Source organism: Ochotona princeps, chromosome 1, assembly GCF_030435755.1.
Source record: "Ochotona princeps isolate mOchPri1 chromosome 1, mOchPri1.hap1, whole genome shotgun sequence".
In the NCBI taxonomy this organism is placed as follows: Eukaryota; Metazoa; Chordata; class Mammalia; order Lagomorpha; family Ochotonidae; genus Ochotona; species Ochotona princeps.
In genome coordinates this window covers 2,459,691-2,477,043 of record NC_080832.1, presented here as the reverse complement: position 1 = coordinate 2,477,043, position 17,353 = coordinate 2,459,691, and the positions used below count along the sequence as shown (strand labels likewise).

Here is a 17,353-nt window from a genome sequence, read left to right as displayed (position 1 = left end):
GCGAGGACTTTAGCCACTAGGCCACGCCGCCGGGCCCAACAGGTTTTCATTGGTCATTCATTTCAGCATCCTATTCAACTCAGATTCGTGTGCAACTGTGCTCCAGCCAGTAACTAAGTCAATACGACAGATAAAGAAGTACCGGGACTGGGGGAACTGACGCACGTGCGCACTTGTGAATTAGCAAACACAACACAATCAGATGGAAGGTTGTAACCTTCAGGGGAGCAGCAGGGTCCTCTAGAGAGAAATAAAGCTGAAAACACCTGTTGCAAGGCAGTGAGAAGCGGTCTTAACATTTGGCTTGTTTTTTTCAAGAGCTCTGGTAAGATCTCACTTTCTGTAGATCATACCATATTCATTTATTTTCATAACATCAACAGGACTAGATGTGCCAAAATTAAGACAGTAGATGGCAACTTTTACAAATATTAACCCTAATTCATTATGACCCTGAAGTCTTCTAACATGTGCATCCCTAAGATGTTAGACAGTGAAACTGTTCATCAGCACAGTGTTGGGAGACCCAATCACCACGAAGTCATAATCCCAAGACAGAAACTAAATACAAATGAAAATAATATATGTGTATATATATTTTTAAGTATTTTATTTATTGATAAGATTATCTTTCCCTTAATGAAAATGATATATTTTCAAATGAAAGCACCATAATTAAATATAAGATACCGATTGTCAAATTCCTACTTCCACAGTTTTCAAGATAGTGATTTGAGGTTTAGTTCAGTTTAGTTTACATTACACCCTAGATTTCCAATTAGAGATTTTCAATTGATTCAAAAAGGAATGCCCACAATTTTGAGATACAAATGGCTGTTATCAAACATGATGCTGATATTTGCGTTCCCCAACCAATAATTTTTCTGGCTGAAATTGAAATAAATGTTTATTTTGCTAGATATCAATCAGTGATCCACAAACTAATCAGTTATATTTTTATGTAGTATCAAGATGGGTCTAAAAGTCAGCAAAACTCAATGAAATCCTTCATGAGAAGATTTTTATTAGTTAAAAATAGTTTCATAAAACATGATGGATGATAAAGACATGCAGAGTTACAGGTAAAGAGAAAGCAACCAGGAATGAAGAATTAGCAGAGCTCATGGAGAACACAGAAACGCAATGGATATCCTCCTAAATCTGAGATGTGAATGATCTAAACTGCAAAATTTAAAGTAGATTACCAGGTTGAATTAAAAAGCACAACCTACGGCAGAAATGAGTATGCTCATAGGTGGAAACAGAGACATGTGTGTCTCCATGCATGTGGTACAGGGATGCACTCACTGCAAAATGGCTGATAATGTCCTGATGGTTGGATGTTGGACTCCCTAAAATGTCCATGCCTACATTGTTGGAAGACACCCCAGTGGCAGCATAATGGACTTACGAAAGTTCATGAACGATGCTGGGAGCCGTATAATACAGCCATACTGAAGCCATTTTTGAGTATAGATCTAGGTCAGTGGAAAGTACCAGCTAGCAAAGTGCAAGAGAAACCAAGTTTTAAGACACCCTGCGGTTTACAAGTCATCTAGCAAACCATCCTGCTCTGACCACCCTTGGTGCTCATGACAGGCGGTTGGCTCAGGCCTACCTGCCAGCATCCTCTTGTGAGCATAAGGGGGTTTAGGAAATAGCTACCCAGAAAGAGTTGTGAAACCATGTCCACTTCTTGCCAGCATAAGGAGCTTTTAGAGATAGCTATCCAGAAAGAGCTGGGAAACCATATCCCAGACCTTGCTTCCTCCTTCCCCTCACCCATAGATCCTGTTTTGCCGAGTATAAAGCTTGTGTGAAAAATAAAAATTTGGTCAGCGTGATCAGACAACCTGTTCGTTCTTTGTGTCTCTTGTCCCCTATTCTCTCCTAGGTTGGTTGTGACCCCCGTTGACTGTCCTGCTGGACGGGACTATTGGCACCCAACGTGGGGCCTGCAGACCACCGACAGAGAAAACGCAGCGCACCATTGCTGGAGAGACCTCTCGGAGGGTTGAACTGAACATTGGATGAGCAGTTTCATGGTCAGCCTGCTGGGAACTATTTGTGGCGCAAATCTTACGGAGTTAAGGTAAGATGGGACAAGCATTATCACAGCAAGAACTATTCTTGCAAGGTGTTAAGGCCTCACTCAAGACACGAAGAACTCGGGTAAAGAAAAAGGATTTAAAGAAGTTTTTAGATTTTGTTGGTAATGTCTGTCCATGGTATCCACAAGAAGGCTCTATTGATGAGAGAACCTGGCTAAAGTCAGTGATTGTTTTAAAGATTATGATGATGTTTTGGGGCCTGAGAAAATTCCTGTTACTGCCTTTAATTATTGGACTTTGATTTATGATATTTTGAAAGTTAAGTCTCAATGTCCAGATTCGCAGAATTCAGCATCCGAGGGAAAGCGATCTCTCAGAGAAAGCCGTTCTCGGTTGCCCACGCCCACCCCTCACCTGCTCCTGGATCTCCACCGTCTTCTGTCATTATAGACATTGAGGCAGAGTCACATACCAAGCTCCCCGATCGTCCACGACCCGCCCCGCAGCTGAGCGCTCCCAGAGAGACAGCCACAGTGCCTTTACCCGTCTGTCACCACTGTCCGCGGTCCTCCCCGTGACAGCCTCTCTCCTTCTGAGGAGGCTTCTCCAGAAGATGAGGCAGCCAGATATGAGTTTGATCAATATCATCACCCACCAACATTGATTAATGCCTCCCTGCCAAGTGCCCCAGAGGAGAGAGAGATGCCATCATGCTCTCCCCCACCGCCTTATAACCAGCCCCCAGGTGTTTTGGGGCTTCAAGAGGCCATGGATAAAGTCACTTCTCTGCGCCAGATAGTGGAGGCTAGAGAAGAGGAAGTGGAGCTCACAGAGAAGTTGCAAGTCTTAGAAAGTAGATTGGCGAATCTTAAATCTGAGCCAAAAGGCGCTTCTACTTCAAGAGTCTTGGCCTTTCCTTTGTCTCTCTGTAGTGGAGCTAGAATCCCTAGAGACCCTTCTACTCCGGTACATGAGCAGAGCCCACCTAGGAGCATAGAAGAAATAAGTGAGGGCAGCATAGAGGAAGAAGTCCAGTCAGAAAGCCATGAGCCAGACACCCAACAGGGCACCAGGGCAGGAGATCTGAGAGCCAGAATTCAGACACGAGAGCATTTACTCCGCTCACCCTATGTTTATCAACCCTTGGATGTAAAGATTTTGGATAGACTGGAAGCGGCAGTTACTACCTATGACCCAGCTGCCCCCTTTACCTTGGCACTATTGGAATCATATATTGACAGTTGGCTGACACCAAAGGAGTTTACGCAGCTAGCTAAAGCCTCTTTCTCTGGAGATTTTGTTTTGTGGAAGTTGGAGGCAGCTGGTGCAGCCCAGGAAATAGAGGCAAAAAATCGTCAGCGTCCTGCATCTGGGGACTGGACAGCTGGACGAAGCCTGGAAAAGAGCCCTTTAACACCTCAGAAGCACAAATGCAATATCCTACTGGTCTGCTTTCCCAAGTCCACCAGGTTTGTCTCACGGCTTGGAAAAGATTGCCTGATAAAATGGGTTCATCATCTAAACTTACTATAATCATACAGGATCCAGATGAGCCCTATAGCTCCTTCATAAACTGTTTAACCGAGGCAGCCGAACATCTATTTGGCACTCAGGAACTAGATGAGTTTCTCTTACACAGCTTGCATTTGAGAAGGCCAATGCCACTTGCCAGGATATTCTTAAGCACCATCGTAGCAAGACTTTGGCAGAGTATGTTCGCCTCTGTTCAGGACCTAATTGTAATCCCCTTGCCATAGGCGCAGCGCTGCAAAAAACAAGAGTTGCTAATACATCTAAGACTTGCTTTAATTGTAAGCAACCTGGTCATTTTCAGAGCGAATGCCCTCAAAAGAGAGGCCCTATTGGACCCCAATGGCCTCCTCAGACAGCCCCCAGAGGATTACCAGCAACGTTATGTCCTCGCTGCTGCAGGGGCCGCCATTGGGCTAGGGAATGCCGCTCTCGCACAGACCTTCAAGGTTGCCCTCTCATTTCCTGCTATTTGGGAAACTCCCAATGGGGGCAGCTCCCAGCCCCCTTGCCTCGGATGAACCCTGGGGGCGTGAGGTTCATTCCATCTCAAACCGCCTACCCACCACAGCCAGTAGCTCAGGCAGAAAATATGTTTCCCACTTATGGAGAGCCACAAAAGAAAGCCCAGGATTGAACCTCTGTTTCTCCTCCAGCACAATATTGAAACTGGAGGACGCCGTACAAGCTATACCCACAGGTGTTTTTGGCCCTCTTCCTCCCAATACATTTGGCTTAATAGTGGGATGATTTACATTGGCAAATAAGGGCCTTCATATAATTCCTACCTCAATTGAACCAACATTTACTGGAGAGTTAAAAGTTCTCGCCAGAACTTTTGAAGGAGCTTTAGTTATTGCCCTATGTTTTCCATTGGCACAGTTAATTCTTTTGTCATTTTCCCCGAAATTTTCCAATCCTCAATATCAAACCTCTCGAAAGAGTAATGAGACAGGCGTAGCCGAGATATTTTGGGCACATAAAATTTCTCCCCATACTCGGCCAACTCTGACCCTTAAGTTAAATGGCAAAGCCTTTACAGGCCTTCTGGATTCTGGCACTGATGCTACAGTCATTTCTTCAAAGTTTTGGCCAAAGGCCTGGCCTTTGACAAACTCAGTCACCTATCTTCAATGCATCGGACAGGATAATAGCCCCCTAGTAAGCTCCCAAGCCTTGACCTGGGCTGATCCAGAAGGGAATTCAGGTATTGTTACACCACATGTTGTTTCAGAATTGCCTGTTAATCTTTGGGGGAGAGATATTCTCTCTCAAATCAATGTTATCATGAGCAGCCCTAATGAAGTTATCACAAAACAGATGCTTGAACAAGGTTTTCTCCCTGGCCAGGGCCTAGGGAAACAGTCTCAAGGAATTAAACAGCCTATACAGGTTACACAGAAATCTGATAAGACAGGCTTAGGCTTTTCAACATCACTTGATGAAAGTATACAAAATTTTTCCTAGCAACCACTGTTCATCGTGCCCCATCCAGACATGCTGACAAGATCTCATGGAATACTAGTGTGCCTGTTTGGGTTGATCAGTGGCCGCTGAATCAAGAGAAACTTATTGCAGCCAGAGAGCTGATGCAGGAACAGCTCACAGCAGGACACATTGAGCCCTCCTCTTCCCTCTGGAATACTCCCATATTTGTTATCAAGAAAAAATTCAGGAAGTGGAGATTATTGCAAGATCTAAGAATGGTTAATAAAGCCATGGTGCCTATGGGAGCCCTACAACCTGGCCTTCTGGCCCCGATAGCAATACCCAGCAATGTATTTAAAATAATTATTGATCTTAAAGATTGTTTCTTTAGCATTCCCCTGCATCCAGATGATTGCCTACATTTTGCCTTTAGCCTCCTTCAGATAAATTTTCACGGACCCATGGACCGCTATCAGTGGCGAGTCCTTCCTCAAGGCATGGCAAACAGCCCTACCCTAGCCCAGAAACATGCTGCTCAAACCCTTAAACCGGTAAGGAATAAATGGCCTGAAATTTATATTCTGCATTCTATGGATGATATTTTGATTGCAACGCCCACTAAGGCATCCGCCTTTTCTTGTTTTGAACAAATGTTGCATGTTTTTCAAAACAATAGGTTATCAGTAGCCCCCCAAAAAGTTTAAGTTAAAGACCCTTACAATTTTTTAGGATATCAATTAAATCAGGGAACAATTTATACACCCAAAATTAGCCTTGATTTGTCTGCCCTGAAAACCCTCCATGATTTTCAATCCCTTTTAGGCAGTCTACAATTTTTAAGGCCATATTTGAAAATTGCGCCTGAGATTTTTTTTGGCCCTTCATGATTTGTTGATTGGAGACCCTCATACCTTTTCATCTTGCACCCTTACGCCAGCAGCAAGTGAGTCTATTAACACAGCAAGTGATGCCATTTCCTCCCAAATCATTTTTCTGTATGATCCCCATCTTCCCTTGAGTTTTATCATGTGTGCCATGGCGCAGGCCCCTCTAGGAGTTTTTTGGCAAAAGGGAATGAATGGATCCCCTCAGGACACCCCTAATGTGGGTGCCTCTACAATCTAAACCAGCCAAGGTTCTTGCCACCTATTATTCCCTTGTAGCTGCCTTAATTTTAAAGGCAAGAAAATTGGCCATACAATATTTTGGAAAATATCCAGATATTATAATTGTGCCTTACACCACGGAACAAGTAGATTGGTTACTCCAAGTAAACAATGATTGGGGTGTCAGCTGTGAGTCCTTTGCTGGCATAACAGGTAATCATTATCCTAATGATTCCTGATACATTTTGTGAGAAATCATTCCTTTGTTTTCCCCAAAGTTACTTGTCATAGCCCCTGAAAGAAGGAATTACAATTTTTACAGATGGCTCCTCAAGTGGAACAGCTGCTTACGTCGTTCAAGGCCAATCTTTCCCAATAAAATCCCCTTATGTATCTGCTCAATTAGATGAATTGTTTGCTGTGCTTCAGGTCTTTAAAAGCTTTCCAACAGCCACTTTTAATTTATATACACATAGTGCTTATACAGCCCGGTCCGTTCCTTTGTTAGAGACAGCTCCATATATTAAAACCACCTCTACAACTTTCCAGCTTTTTCTTCAGATACAATCCTTAATTAGAGAGAGGAGAGATCCCTTTTTTATGGGGTATTTGAGAGCCCATACAGGACTCAAAGGACCCTTAGCTGAAGGCAATGCCCAAGCCAAAGCTGCCACACGGCTAGTTTTCCTAACCCTAAATCCCTCTGTGTCCGAGGCTCACCGAGCGCATGCCTTACATCACTTGAATGCGCTCACACTTCGCCAGATGTTTAAGATTACGTTAACAGGCTACAGAAATTGTCAAAAATTGTAACTCCTGTGCCCAATTTTCTCCAGTACCTCATTTAGGAGTTAATCCCCGAGGTTTAATTCCAAATGATAGATGGCAGATAGATGTCACACATTTTCCATCCTTTGGCAGACTCAAACATGTCCATGTAACAGTGGACACCTAGAGTGAATTTATCCATGCAACAGCGCTAACTGGAGAAGCTTCCAAAGATGTTATTACCCACATGCTACAAAGTATGTCAATTATGGGCAAGCCTAACAGCATTGAAACTGATAATGGCCCAGGATATACAGGAGCTAAATTCCAACAATTCTGCTCTCAACTAGGAATTAAACATGTTACTGGCATTCCTTATAACCCACAAGGACAAGGAATTATTGAAAGGACACACCAAACCTTAAAAAACATGCTCAAGAAGTTAGAACTCTCCACAGATTTATCTGTGAAACCTACCCCCAGGAACAGATTGAATCATGCCCTTTTTATTATAAATTTTTTAACCCTAGATAACAATAATTGATCTGCTGCTGATCGACATTGGCATTCCACAACCCAGGATTCACATGCTTTAGCATGAGGAATTCACATGCTTTAGGAACATGCTCACAGGAGCATGGAAAGGACCAGACCCAGTGGTTATCTGGGGACGAGGCTCCGCCTGCGTGTAGGACAGAGAAAATGCAGAACCATGCTGGCTACCAGAGCGGCTTCTTAGAGCCGTTACCTCACCACCGTCCAGAGAGGAGCACTGCTCCCTCTCTGAGACACCTTCTTCTCCTTTCCCAGATGATGCTGCTCCTACGCCTGTGGAGCCTGTGGAGCCTGTGGAGTCCGATCCAATGATCACCAACAACTGCCATCAACCTCAGGCCCCAGCCACATAATCCTCATCAGCCATGGAACTATACTTGGGTCGTACTCTCCGAACGGCACAGCGTCATTTGGGCAACATCTCAGATCACTCCCCGCATGTGGTGGCCAGAAGTCTTCACCCTGGACTTGTGTAAGCCCGCCCTTGGAGCCAACAATCCATGGGGTCTTAAAACTCTCCTTGGACTTTCTGCGGTTCCAGAACTGCCTAACCAGCCACACACCCCAGGGTGCAGCAATTTCCAGTGGTGAAATCTTCTTCAAGACATTGACTTTCACGTGTGCCCAGGGAGTCTTCGCGGCCGCCGCCTACTCCACCAGTGTGGCGGTTCTGCTGACTACTTCTGTGCTGCTTGGGGATGTGAAAATACGGGTACTGCCTACTGGCTTCGCAACTGGCCCCCAGGAGAACGGGACTTAATAACTGTGAGAAAGAATTTTAGTCACCCCACTGTGGAAATCCCCTCCGTTCCCGTGCCCTATGGTGTTTCTGTGAATCCCATATACTCCACCCAAAGTTCTGCAATTTGTAAATCAAATAATCCTGTCACAAGAGGTTGGTGTCTCCCCCTAGAAATCCACCTCACTCCCAGAGCATACAGAGATAGAGAGGAGTTGTGGATGAGAGGCCGTGACTGGGGACTCAGGTTGTATCAATCAGGGACAGATACGGGTGTATTGTTTTCCATCAAATTATTGATAATTGAGTATAAACTAAAATTGAAATGTCAGTGAAGTAGTCACAGGATGTGGTTAAGAACTTGCATTTTTTAACATCTTGGTTACTCAATACCATGTCAGTTAATTCCATATTGTTGTAAATTGATGTTGATGTTATGCTGTGCTTTTAATCGATCGGGATGATATTCTGCCAGCTCTGCCTTCAGACCAGAGATGGTCTCCCCAAGAAACCGGTGAATTTATCTGCACAATAAGATGCTGGACTCTATGCTTGCAATGAAAGAATCTTGACTGAATTTGAGCTGTAATACTGCAACAAGGTGGAGGAATCCACCATGGGGGGAGGGTACGGGGAGGGGCTGGGGGAATCCCAGAGCCTATGAGACAGTGTCACATAATGCAATGTATCAATAAAACATAACAAAAAAATTGTTAAAAGAGTCTGTTAATGCCGAACATCCAGCCAATATTGGACCAAATAATGTGTTAGCATATAATCCCCCTGTACCCGACCTCCTATCCGACCTCCCATTCCTCCCTCAACCCCTCAACCTACCCCATCTTCCACTTCTCCCTCCCCGCTCCTTCCTTCGTTGCCTTCCCCACATCCTAATCCCTCTGCCCTTCTTCCTGAAAATCTCATTCTAACCTTGGTCAATCAAACTGCCTTGACGGTTCATGAATCCTCACCTGAGTTTATGAAAGACTGTTGGCTTTCTACAAATGCCCGTCCCCCATTTTATGAAGGTATTGCTTTGACTGTTTTTTTTTTATTATTCCAATTCCTCTTCCTCTTGTAGGTGGACCAGCGAAGATTGGTCCGGTACGTCTTTAACCCAGGTTGTTGGTTTAGGTCTTTGCTTGATTACCTCCCATAGTTACCCCCATTTAGATTCCTTTTCCTATTTGTGTAATACCACCTTTACCCCAGAAGCTCATTTCCAGTTTCTTCTTCCCCCTAGTGATGCTTGGTGGGTCTGCACCGATGGCCTCACCCCTGCCTTTTTTATCAGATTTTTTCATATTGTAAGGAGTTTAGTTTTTTAGTTCAGTTAGTTCCTCGCTTATCCTACTATGCCTCTGAAGAATTACTGCAGTTATGGGAATCCAATCCCGCTTCCCCCTCCCGCTCCAAGTGTGAGCCAATTACCGCCCTTACCATTTCTGCTCCTTTGGGGCTTGGCACCGCTGGCGCCAGCACTGGCATTTCCTCCCTCGTTCTTTCCCCAAATTGCTAGACTGAATTGCGTGTAACCGTTGATGAAGATGCACAGCGTTTACAACAGCGTATTGATGATTTAGCAGATTCTCTTTCCTCCCTAGCTGAAGTTGTGTTACAGAATCGCCGTGGTTTAGACTTACTTTTTCTCCAACAAGGAGGCCTTTGCGCCGCCCTTAAAGAGGAACGTTGTTTTTATGTGGATAAAACAGGCATAAAGAAAGCATGAAAAAAGTCCGCTAAGGTCTTGAAAAATGAAAGAAAGAGAGAGAAAGAGGAGAGTTGGTATAAAAATTGGTTTTCCTCCTCTCCCTGGCTAGCTACCTTGTTGCCTGCCATTTTAGGACCCCGGGTTGGATTATTGCTTTTAATTTCTTTTGGTCCTTGGGCATTTACAAAAATCACCAATTTGATAAAACAACAAGTTGATAATCTGGCTTCAAAACCAATTCAGGTGCATTCCCATCACCTAGCCTTAGAGGATAGATTGTGCATGGAGGATTTTGACTGCCTGAGTGATGATCCCCCACGTTGCAATGTGCGGCTCCAGTCTTCAAATCAGTTCATCTAATATGATGTGGCCCTTCACGGCTGGGACAAGTATTTCCAGGCAAGGCTGTCACTCATGGCAGCATTGCCAGGAGATATATACTCCAGCTATGAATTGTCATAAGGCCCTTTTCTGGTAAGTGTTTAGCCGATGACGGGGACCTTTCTGATACCCCGCCAACCTAAGACAGGGAGCTCTGGATGACTGGCAGGGCTACCCAGAGACGGGTAAGAGTTGAGGGTCCCTCAGAATGAACCTAAGACAGGCGATGCTTATCTTGCCTCGACGAACACTTTGCCTTTCGCCGCTTTTGCTATTATATTAGAGAAAAGGGGGAGATGTTGGGAGCCGTATAATATAGCCATACTGAAGCCATTTTTGAGTATAGATCTAGGTCAGTGGAAAGTACCAGCTAGCAAAGTGCAAGAGAAACCAAGTTTTAAGACACCCTGTGGTTTACAAGTCATCTAGCAACCCACCCTGCTCTGACCACCCTTGGTGCTCATGACAGGCGGTTGGCTCAGGCCTACCTGCCAGCATCCTCTTGTGAGCATAAGGGGGTTTGGGAAATAGCTACCCAGAAAGAGTTGTGAAACCATGTCCACTTCTTGCCAGCATAAGGAGCTTTTAGAGATAGCTATCCAGAAAGAGCTGGGAAACCACATCCCAGACCTTGCTTCTTCCTTCCCCTCACCCATAGATCCTGTTTTGCCGAGTATAAAGCTTGTGTGAAAAATAAAAATTTGGTCAGCTTGATCAGACAACCTGTCTTGCTGTTTGTTCTTTGTGTCTCTTGTCCCCCATTCTCTCCTAGGTTGGTTGTGACCCCTGTTGACTGTCCTGCTGGACAGGACAGAACGACACCCATTGCAAAACTGGAGGAGAGGGGAGGGGAGGGAACTTAGGGATGAGAAGGGGAGACCCCGGTACCTACTAAACTGTGTCATAAAAAAAATGTTAATAATAAAGCACAACCTGCTATATGATGCTTTCAATAATCCAAGTTAGGGATTGGCGTTGTGGCACAGCTGGATAAGCTACCATGTGTGATGCCCACATCCATAACAGTGTCAGTTCAAGTCCTGGCTGCTCTGCTCCTGAGTTATATTCAAGCTGGGGCATCTTGGGAGGCAGTAATTATGGGCTTGAGTGCTTAGGGCCCTGTTACCCAGAAGGGAGACTAAATAGAGGTATGGACTTGTGGCTTCAGCCTGGCGCAGCCCTGGTTTTCATAGATATCAAGAAATGAACCAGAGAGGGTGTAAGAGGTGGGTGATGCATCTCTCCCTCTGTCTCAACTGCATTATTTGAAAAGCAGAGTTACACAGAGAGAATGAGAGACACCCACCCACACCGAGGGAGGGAGGGAGGGAGGGAGGGAGGGAGGGAAGGAGAGAAGGAGAGAGGAAGAAGAGAGAGAGAGAGAGAGAATGAATCTTCTGTTGTTCACTCCTCACAGGGCCATGGCAGCTGGGACTGAAGTCCAGAACTCCCCACAGGGCTTCTACACAGAGGGCGGGGCCTAAGGACTGAGCCATCCTGCACTGCTTTTCCAGGTGCACCAGCAGAGAGCTGGATCACAAGTGGAGCAGTCGGGACTTGAGTCAGTGCTTACCAGGGCCCCTATAGGATGGCAGCATCTGAAGTTAACCTGCAGCACCACAATGTCAGCCCCACACACAAAGTGTTCTAAAATTGAAAGTAATCATATTTGAAACCTATGAAGACACAAACAGAATAAAACAACAGGAATTAAATGTGACTTAACACCAGTCAAGACAGAGTTAAAATCACTGTACGCCTTTCTGTACGAATTGACAAATGAATTCTAAAATTTACACAGAAATACAAAAGGCTTAGAATAGCTGAAAAAAAACTTTAAAAGTGAGGAATATAGAGGAATTATCCTGTCTAAATCTAACACTCATAGAGTAAAACGGCGTGATACTGCTATCAAGAGACAAAATGATCAATGCGACAGAACAGAGTATAAATAGACCTAACATACAAGGTTGGTTGATTTTTAACAAGGGTACATAGGCAAGAGCATGGAGAATGGATCATCTAATCAAAAATGGTGGCAGAATAATTAAATACCCATCGCTGCTCAGCCTTTTAGCTAACATTAAGTGTAGAATTAGACATCCAATGCAAAAGCATAAACCAACAAACATTGCTTCTTGCCTTGCACTTTATACTAATATTTACTCACTTGATATAGACCTTAACATAAAACTTAAACTGTAAGTTTTGGAGTAAAACAGGAGAAATACTGTGTGAACTTCAGCCAGGCAAATACTGACTCAATACAATACTTACAGCAAGATATTTTTTAAAAGGGAATACAAATATTTTTCCAGAATTACAAACTTGCATTCTTATAAATAATCTATTAAGATAATTAACAGACAAATCAAAGACTTGGAGCAAATATCTACAAATAAAATGTTTGATAAATGACTTATATCTAGAACATACATAAAAGTACCCAAATTAAATCAATACAATCGGCCAAAATAAAAGGCAAAAAACATGGCACTTCAACAAAGATGGTGCTGAGAGGATAAAGGTGGAGGAACCGGAACGCAGGTGACGATTTCAGGAGTGTGGAGGGTAAAGGACTCGGGAGAACAATTTGTCACCTTCTCCAACATGTGAGCACATGCCTACCTTCTGATCTACAAGGGTGCGCGCAGGTGTTCACCACAGGAAAACGACCGTCTGTGGCCACACAGACTTCTGCACCAGCTAGTTGTCCACTACAACTTGACTGCAGTCATCAAAACCGGAAGCCCCTCAAACGTCCACCACCAAGGGCCTACAGGATCTGTGACACATCCACACGGCTACGATGCTCAAAAAGAAAACAATGTACACACATATCGTTTCTGTACTTCTCCTTCAGCCACAGCAAGAGTTCTCCTGCTCCTCACTGCACTGCTCATCTTCTCCAAGAACTGCTGCTTCCGTTGAACTAGGCTGGACAGTAAGATGCTGGACTCTATGTTTGGTATGTGCTTGCAGTGAGGGAATCTCAACTGAGCTTAACCTGTGGTCATGTAACAGAGTGGAGCAATCCACCATGGGGGGAGGGTGTGGGGAGGCGTGGGGGAAATCCCAGTACCTATGAAACTAATACAATGTAATTAATGAATAATAATAATAATAATAAAAAGAACTGCTGCTTCTAGTACCTAGTCAGTCACTCTTTTTGCGACTTCTACAAACTCACTTTGATCTCTGTCCAAGGGACTGAATTTTTGCCAAAGGTTGCCAAGGATCACATCACCAAATCCAAATGCTCTGTCTTGTCCTGGATGGAAGTGGATGGGATGGACCAATCCAGATCAAGATCCCACTTCCTGGATGTCTGACAAACTGTTCTTGCCATCATCCTACGTTGATTCTTGCCCAGATGTTTATGCATTCATCCTCCTGCTGCCCAGCATGTTGGAAAGATGACTGATCTTACAAATATTCTTTCCAGAACACTTGCCCTGCTCTGAAGTGCCTGTACCTCTCATGGCTTACAGAATCCAGTGACAGACCCTCTGCTATCCATGATACTGTACATGACACCCTGCTCCATTTTCAGCCTCCCACCAGCCAAAGCCCTCTTGTCAGGCATCCATCTGTGCCACCCACCCCCTCCGCCGCCCTCTTCATTCTCGCTATAGCTGTTGTCTTTCTAGCTTTCCACAATTATTCCTTAGTTATTTCTTCCCCTCTCCTCGGCTTGGGTTACACCAGCACAGGCAAGAGAACTTTCCATATACCTTCTTAAGTACACCATCCCATAAAACTCTTTCCATTCTGTTCTTACAGGTCTAAATAATCCCAACTCACTGCTTTTGGAACTTCAGAAAAACACAGTAACAAGTATCTTGTGTTTCTCTGGTCCCCTCCCCACCCCCTCAAAAAAAAAAAAAAAACTGAAGTCCTTGGGGGACAGCCCTTGTACAGTCTGCCTAACTGCTTAACACAGAGACAATGCTTAAGGACTCAGAGTTCGCTTGTCTCTCACACAGCACTTGTTCTCTTCCTGTGAAATCTTTCCGTGAAATCTGGATGCAACTTAAATGAGCATTTACACTGCTCTTTCTGGCCACTGGCTGGTATGACCTTATAAGTGTTGGATTTTGTTATTAGGGGAACAGGAAGAAAGCTTGGTTTCAGGAATTAGGAAGGTTGGTGGCTGCCAGTGGACATGTAACTCTTGTCATTGAGCCCACACAGCTCAATTTTGTCAGCAATACCATTTCTTGGGCAGAAAGAGTAGCCTGGAATTTTAGGTTATCTTCAGAAATGGCACTGAAGGGAATACCTCACGATAAAGGAAAACATGTTTTTGGAATGATTATCTTTTTTTAGGATAGCAGTATTTGAAGCATGTTTTCCTAGAGATGGTGGGATAAGGACGAGCCAGCTGAGGCCTCTATCGAGATAGGGTTGGGGTTGGGGAGGTACGTTCAGGCAACTGTTTAAGGTGCACTTGGCTCACTGCTGTCACAGAAGTGGACTCTCCTCTCTGGACCACACAAGTCCAGCTGAAATTCCAAACCAGCTGTTAACAATTGGGAATGTGGAAGTAACGGCTTGATTTTCACTCTGATCATGATACATGATCCTGTAAATTCCTACAGGAAATGGAATGACCAAATGCAGCTTCCTTTCCATTCGCTGTAATCTGGTATGACTTGCAGTTCAGGGTAAGCCTAGAGCAAAGTTGCTGATATAAGTAACTTTGTTAGATTGTAAAGTAACATGCTTCTCCAACCATTAACACTATTCTGCACGATTATTTCACATAAATCTGACAAATATCCTATGAGGATTATTTGCCATTTTATAAGCTTACAGTCTGTGATTAGAATTAATCTATATTATTATTTTTATGTAGAAATTTATACACTGAATACAATTTTAAATTTACCATTTGCTTTTGTTAGTTCATTTAGTATTTAACACTAATCACAAAATAAAGTTAATTGCTTTACACTTACAGGGAAAATAGTTACTTTGGCAACTATTATGGATATTCATCTTCTATTTGCTTAAAGCATTTTTAGTATTAACAGTAGAATATATTCTAGGGCACTAGCAAGTAATTCACCTTATTCACTCCACTATAAATAACTAATGGAAATAGAAAGACGTTAGCTCTTTTTTCATTTTGCATACCTGTTTGATCTACAACAGTTGAGAAGTTAAGTTCCCTGCTCAACCAGAAGAGACACTCGTGTGTTTCTAAAACCGACTATTTGATGGGTTATCAGTCACAGGCACTGGGGTGTGGACAAGGCACGTGCTCTTGGGAGACAGGAACAACAGTGTAGCAAGCCCAGCTCTGCCAAGAGGGGAAAAGGCAGCTGGCATTTTATTAGGGCAGTTTATGCCCTATGAGAGCCCCACAGTCAGTACGCCGTGTTGGTTTGGAGCTGTCCATAGTGGAAAGATCCATACAACAGAACACAGAGTCTAAGAAGCGTTAGTCACAAACAAAGTAAAGATATTAAACAAGGAAAGTAATTTGATACTACTAATAAAGAGGTAGATGAATTCCAGGATGTTTCTTTGTCATTCAACTCATTAACAAAAATATATATCTTTTAGATGTTTCTAAGAAACACCCACCATCGTTTGGGACATACAATACATACATGTTCTACTCAACACTCAACTTGTTATCTCCACTGCAAATTTAATGCACACGATTCTTCCAAGTGCATCAATAGTGTTCAGATTTCTATCATTCTACTCTGAACAACTTTATCAATCCTACCTTCTACCATGTCTAGTACTTTGTTTATGACGATGTTGTCTAAACCTCTTCACTCACTTCTGGTAAAGTTAGACCCCCTACAATCATTCATTTTACGTGCAAACTTCCCTGAGTAGTGGACACACAGTTAGTTGATAAAGTGTCATTTCTGGGTCTGTCTGTGAAAGTGTTGCTGAGAGAAACTGGTACGTCCATCAGTGCACTGTCCTCCCCATGGTGGGTGGACATCACAGTAACTGCTGGGGGCCCAACAGGAAAACAAACACTTGGCAAAAACAAAAGCAAGTGTCCCTCTCCCTTGGTGATGAGAAGAATCTAGGACTTGCCCCAGCCTGCTTCCTGGTGTTCTCAGGCCTCCCACCTTGGGACTGGGAGAGCTACCTCATCAGCGCACCCAGTTCTGAGGCCTTTGGGCTTGGACTGAGCCTCACTACTTGGAATTTATACAGGTTCCCAGAACCCCTGAGTGTCCATGTCCACACGTGCCGTCCCCTAATAAAGGTATGCATATTTCTTTCCATACTTACTGATTCTGACTCTTTAGGATGCTGACACACCCTTCTTATGTATCATCTACTTCCTATTTGATATATAAAATGTAAAAGACTTAAAATTTAAAACCCAAGTTTCCTGTGAGCAAACTTAGGAAGGAATAGTGTCAATTTAGACGCAGTCCACTTAGGAAGCTCTGGGGTCTGTCTACATGTACTGAACTTTGGTTCTACCACATGCTTGCCATGAGGCCTTAGAGAAATCTTTTAAATTCCATGTATGTGTAAAGTGGTGATAACCTCACTCGTAGGATGGTAGTGAGACTAAACAAGTTCTTATTTTGAAAGTGTCCAGGCAACATCTGTGACTTAATAAGGTTTCGTGAAATAACAGCTGCTCATAACATAACCAACTTAATCCACCTACTGTTATCGAAAAGATACTCAACACTTGGTGCCCGGGTGGGGCACAGCCACCCGGGATGCCTGTCTCTCATAGTGGGAGGAATCCCTGGTTGCAGTCCTAGCTCTCAGGAGTCCCAGCTTGGCTCCCTGCTCATCTGCCTGGAAAGGTGGAGCACAATGACTCAAGTACTCGCTCCTGACAAGCACGTGAGAAACCGGGACTGAGTTCTAGCCTCCTGGGTTCAGCCTCACTCTTCCTCGGCCGTTGTGAGCACCAGAGGACTAAACCAGATGGTAAAGATTTGCTTTCTCTCTGCCTTTTGAATAAAAAATGAAAACAAATATTTTACTTTCAGCTACCTGCAGCTCAATAAAAGAGATGAGATGTGTTCCGGATGTAACACACACGACAGTGCACTGAAGGACAGCAAAAGGCACAGTGAGTGTT

At 43.9% G+C, this 17,353-nt stretch overlaps 1 protein-coding gene across 3 annotated transcripts in view; it reads right to left on the bottom strand.

The window, feature by feature from the left end:
* The window catches only part of PDE10A (phosphodiesterase 10A), a 244,064-nt gene that overhangs the window by 45,331 nt on the left and 181,380 nt on the right, over nucleotides 1-17,353 (bottom strand). The gene's annotated exons all lie outside the window — the stretch shown is intronic.